Here is a 6328-nt window from a genome sequence, read left to right on the forward strand (position 1 = left end):
AAAGATGATGACATCACAACGGCAGTGAAGACGGAGGAAAGCTTCAGCCGTGAAGAGATCCCAGTCCCCTTGCATTCAGAGCCACTGGATCTGACCGCGATCTGTCACGGGCCGTGCATCAACCTCCCCACGTTGAACAAAGTCACGCAGAAGCATTCTCCATTAAGGGAATCGGCCCTAATTTCCCGGTTATGTAGGTCTCAGATCGGCCTCAATAGCCAACTGAGGACCCACCGATAGACAACCTCTTCAGAGAACATCATACCCGACTCGTGGTTAGTGAGAGGTGATAGTGGATGAGTGGTGGAAACTGATCAAGGCTTGAGGGAAATTCAGTGGCTTTGTCAGGTCTGTCTGAAAGAAAGAAGAAACGGGGACAGGTGAGCAAACAGCGGGACTAATATACAGGAAGGTGTTTATTTCAATGTAAGGAGTATTACCGGTAAGCCAGGTATGAAACTCTCACCTATTTCCTTGAGGGTGTGAGGAGAGAGAGGAGAGAGAAGGTAAGAGGACTTTGCTCTCAGGTAGTTCCCCCTCACCAGTGTACCTGGGGGAACTGGGATTGGTGAGGCTGAGGGTGTGGGGAGAGAGAGGAGAGAAGAGGTGAGGGGGTTATACTCGCAAATTTCAGTTCTATCTATTCACAGGTGTCCCTGGGAGGACTTTGTTGTGTGAGGGTGTGGGAAGAGAGAGGAAAGGGGAGGGGAGGGGGTTTCACTCAGGTAGTTGAGTTCTGTCCACTCACGAATGTCCTTGAGGGGACTGGGAATTGTGAAGGTGAGGGTGTGGTGGAGGGCTAAAGCTGTGAGAGTAATGGGATGGGGTTGCTGTTCAGGGTGTTCACAGCCTATGGGAATACGGACAGGAGGGAATTGGGGAGGAGGGGGTTTGTCAGTGGGGAGAAGAGAGGGCAGAAGACCGTTTGGAGGGTTTACAGAGGGATGAGGTCCGGGCTCCATACTGATGGGCTCCCATTTCTTCCCTGCCCTAGACCCTCAGAACCCACCCAACTCCAGGGCCCCACCCACCGACCTCTCCTCTTTCTCACTTCCCTCCGCCATCTCCCTTCCACCGTCACAGAACTGTGGTGAAACAAGGGCAGGACTGATAGTTCAAGATATGGGGATTCAGATGTTTCATTCACTTTAGAAAGGGATGCACAAAGTAAAGACGGGGTTGAGAAATGTCAAAATGTTTTTTCAACATTGCTGTCGTATTTGATCCCCCCTCCCTGTCAGTGTGTTCCAGGTTGCTGTCATTCTCTTTGTCAAAGAACTTGCCCCGAAAATGTCCCATTAAATTTCCTACTCTCCTCTTAAATCTTTGCCCTGTGGTGTTTAACATTTCTACAGTAGGAGAGAAACTTTGACCATCTACCCTATCTCTGCCGGTCATTATTTTACAGACTTCTATCAGATCTCTCCAGGGAGAGATCTCCCTGGAGCTTAAGCTATATTGAGCTTACAGAATCAACGCAGAGCTACTGAGATGGATTCGAAATTGACAGACGCAGGAAGCAGATGGTGTTGGTTCAAGTTTGTTTCTCTGAATGGAGACTGGTCACTAGGTGTGTGCCGCAGGGATCAGTGTCCAGACCCTTGTTAATTGTAATTTCTGAAAACGATTTGGATACAAATGCAGAAGGCTGGACCTGTAACAGGACACACCCAACTGCGCCTACCTCCGGAGTTTAGACTCTCTAACTCTCCGCAGTACGAATGGCTGGCGAAGTTACCCGAAACATGTCTAAAAAGGCTGGTGACGCAGATAGCAAAGACAAGGGCTCAACTCATGAGAATTTGTCAGAGACGTTTCTACCTTCCCTGTTACATCAGGATTTGGGCAGTAAGGAGGATCAGAAAGGGTTGTCCTTGTCCAGGGATGAATTGATAGCGGAACAAAGTCGAGATTCTGAAATCGCTGCGTTAAAGCAGACAGCTCTCACAGAAGAGGACGTTCCGAGAGAGTCAGTGGGATATTTATGTTAAGGATGGGGTGTTAATGAGGAAGTGGAGACCACCTCCTGTGCCTGCAAGTGAGGATTGGGACATTGAAAATCAAGTGCTGGTCCCGAAAGTTTACAGGACTGAGATGTTTAACATGGCTCATAGTATGCCTTTAGGTGCACACTTTGGAGTGAGAAAGACAATGAACAGGATTTTGAGGGAATTCTACGGGCCTAATTTAAGGAAGGATGTTGTGAACTTTTGCAGGAATTCCTATAACTGTCATGTTGCGGGAAAACCTAATCAGGTGATCCCACCGGCACCACTTAGACCAATACCTGCTTTTGGTGAAACTTTTTATTGGACCATGAGTATTTGCTAACAATCATGTGTGTTGCGTCTAGATTCTCTGAAGCGGTGCCTCTCAGAAACATCAGGGCCAAGACTGTGGTAAAAATACTTATTAAATTTCTCACACTGGGGTAGGTCTATCTAAACAAGACCAATCTGACGAGGGTTGTAACTTTACATCGAGAACATTCCAGGGGATAGCCGATGAGTTGAGAACTAAGCACATTGTGTCATTTTCATATCACCCTGAGACCCAGGGGTCTTTGAAACGGTTTCACTCCACTCTTAAGATGATGATTAAAACGTACTGTGAGGAAACTGGAAGAAACTGGGATGAAGGGGTTCCCCTACTCCTATTTGCTGTTAGAGATTCGATTTAAGAGTCTTTGGGGTTCAGCCCGTTTGAACTTGTTTTGGTCACAAAGCTTGGAGCCATTTGACCCTACTCAGAGAGCAATGGTCAGATCAGGAAGTGTGCAAGAGCGTGCTTAGTTATCTTTTGGAATTCAGAGAATGACTTAACAAGGCTTGTGAACTTGCGAAGCAGAATTTAAGGCACTCTCAGATAAACACGAAGCAGTGGTATGACAGAAAAGCGAGGGACCAGAGGTACCGTGTTGGAGATAAGGTCTTGCTGCTGTTCCCCCTCCATACCAACCCTCTTAAGGTGAGATTTAGTGGACCATACGAAATAATTAAGAAAATTGATTCTTTGGATTATGTTATTAGAACTCATGACCAACGGAAGGCAACACAGGTCGTGCACGTAAATATGATCCAGCGTTAGCATGGCCCCGAACCTGCACCTGCAAGTACTGTAATGACAACGGAAGAGATTGTGGCGCCTGGTACTGGGATACCAGATCATTTTAATGAGCACAATGTAGTCGCCACAAGACTCGGGAGTCCTGATGTTTTGAAAAATATTGATGGAAACATTCGACATTTGCAGACAAGGCAGCAAAAACAACTGAAGAGCTTAATTAACAAGTACAGAGATTTATTCACTGACATTCCAAGACCGTGCACAGCTGCGGTGCATGACGGCATTGTCGATAGGGTAAATCCCATTTGGCAGCACCCTGACAGAATGAACCAAGACAAAAATAAAATGGTTGAACAAGAAATTGAACACATGCTAAAAGCCGGCATAATTAGGCCATCCACCTCAGACTGGGCGTCGCCCTAAGCCGGACGGGAGCATGAGAATCTGCACTGACTACAGGAAATTAATGCAGTAACTAAGACAGATGATTATCCCATCCCAAGAGTGGATTACTGTATTGACAGAGTGAGGAGGGCTAAATACCTGACAAATATTGACCTGTTGAAATTTTACTGGTGTGTTCCTTTGACAGGAAGGGCTAAAGAAATATTTGCATTAGTGACACCATCTGAACTGTATGGGTACAATGTTTTGCCCTTTGGGATGAAAAATACACCAGGGACGTTCCAAAGGATGATGAATGGTGTGAGTAAAAGTTTAGAACATACTGGGGGTTACCTTGATGATTTGTTTGTATGGAATGACACTTAGGAAGAGCAGTAGAGAAACTGTTTCAAAGGCTGTCCAAGGCAGATCTCACTGTAAACCTTGCTCAAAGTGAATTTGGCCACGCCACTGTCACGTACCTTGGCTATGTAGTTGGCCATGGCCAACTGACACCTGCGCAGGCCAAGGTTCAGGCTATTGCTGAGGTTCCCGTTCCGACCGGCAAGAAAGTGTTAAGAAGGTTTTTAGGAATGGTTGGGTATAACAAAGTTTTGTAAGAACTTCGCAGACATCGCTCTCCCCCTAACGAAACTCCCAGGGAAGAGTGAAAGATTTGTGTGGACTGACCTTTGTCAGGAGGCTGTTGACCGCCTGAAAACCAGCCTGTGTTATTACCCTGTGCTCAAAGCACCTGATTTCAATAAAACATTTTCAACCGCGGTAAACGCTGGTGATGAAGCAGCTGGGGCAGTATTGTTGCAAGGGGATTTAATGTCCATCAGAAAAATCACTCCACTGTTGAAATAGACTTGCTAGCACTCATTTTATCATTGCAGTATTTCGATGTCTACGTATGTCCTGTGCAGAAACAGCTTGTCGTTTACACGGACCATAATTCATTAGTGTTCCTGAATAAAATGAAGGATAAGAACAGAAGGTTACTTAACTGGAGTCTGATCTTGCAAGAGTATGTCATGGAAATAAAACATGTGAAAGGTACTGACAATGTTATAGCAGACTTTTTGTCTAGATGTTAAGTTTGAGTTTGTATTGCTTTGCTATGTTACCTGACAATTACACATGTATTGCTTTAAGCTGTATAATCGATAGATAAGACAAAAAAAATGTTGTTTCATCGAAGATTTTCTTAAAAGGAAGGAGGTGTGACGACATCTGAAGGATTATTCTAAGTGGACTGTGCCTTTAAAAAGAGAGAGGGAGCGAACAGCTTGTGTGCTATTACAGGGAGAGAGGGAGGGCAACAAATAGTCTGTGAGTTGCCTTGGAAACTGAAAGGCGGATGTATATGATGGACAGTTCTTGTTCAGCACTTGTGAGATATATACAAGGTCAGTTGGCTTTGTAATCAGACACGCCAGACATCAAGGAAAACACTGGTTGAGCTTTGTGTGCCCATGAAAAGGGTGGAGTTTTTTCTCACAGTGTGGACAAGTGGGTGACAGGTGGAACGCTATCAGTGTGTTTTACCCTTGCTTGGGTTGATAGCGGGACCACGTGAAAAGGGCATCCTCCTTTTGTGCTCACGGTCGGTGACTGTAAATTTCGGAAGATTCAACCAGGAGGACAACGTGGAAGATCGACGACATCGGCACTGAGAAGACAAATGAACTCCCCTCTCTCTCCAACTCTACTTAAATCAAATTCCAGAACTGTATCCCATACCACCGTAAGACTGTATCATCTGATCACCTGAGCTGGGAGAAGCTTGGGAACCTTATTTATGCATATACTTTACTAACCTGTTTTGCCTTATCTTGTTTTATATTAATTTATCACGTAGTTATTAATAAAATAGAGTTTATAACGGAAGACTCAGACTCCAGGTGTGTCCATTCCTGCTGGTCCTTTTTAACCGGTTATTGGGTACGTAACCAAATTGGGGGCTCGTCTGGGATATAACAAATACTTGACTCCATTTTAAAACTTATTGGAGGCTTCATCGACTAGCTGATTTGATTGGGGAAATTCCCTTTCGATTTGTGGGAGTGGATTATCATCAGAAATGGAGTTTTACGTTAATAAGTTTGTGGCAGAACCAACCCCTGAGGATGTTGGATGATGCTAACAGGGATGTGCTTTTGGGAATTGCTCGCAAGTTAAAGTTTAAGGCAACCACTCGAATGACGAATGACGAAGGAAGGTACAGCTGCTAATAACACAGCAGTATGTAGCCGAGGGGAAATTCAAAGTGGAGATGTTGGAAATGTTTGTGGAAGGTAAAGTGTTTACTGAGGCTGAAGTTCAGCTTCAGGTAGCAAAAATGAAGTATGACTATGTGTTGCAATTGAAATGGCTCGAGGCTGAGGAGGACGAAGACAAGCAAAGGGACGAGGCTGAAAAAAGTGACGGTTTGAGTGGGAGAAACTTATGTACTTCAATCGCTGGTATAATTCGGAAGGGGTAACTGAGGGTTTGGATAGCTTGATAGAGCTGGTCTTGATTGAAGACTTTAAGAAGTGTTCCCGATGATGTAAGGGCATACCGAGATGAAAAGGATGCGGCTACCTTGTGGGAGTCTGTTAGGTTAGCAGACGAGGTTGCTTTAACCCACATTGTTGGCTTTACTCCGGATGAGAGTTTCCCAGAGTTTCCCTGGGTGGATCAGGGTAACCTGTCATTTGAAACTGGGACTGATATTGAAAGCCTGTCCCGATTGCCTGTGTTCAGGTTGTTGAAGCACCTAGGAATTCCCAGGGTGTTGAACCTTGTGTTGAAACTCAGTAAAGGTCTGAGGTGTCTTACTCGGTTGAAAAGGAAAACAGTGCTTTTGAGTCAGATTGGCTTGGCTCAGTGA

The sequence above is a fragment of the Hypanus sabinus genome, unplaced genomic scaffold (genome assembly GCF_030144855.1).
Source record: "Hypanus sabinus isolate sHypSab1 unplaced genomic scaffold, sHypSab1.hap1 scaffold_689, whole genome shotgun sequence".
In the NCBI taxonomy this organism is placed as follows: domain Eukaryota; kingdom Metazoa; phylum Chordata; class Chondrichthyes; order Myliobatiformes; family Dasyatidae; genus Hypanus; species Hypanus sabinus.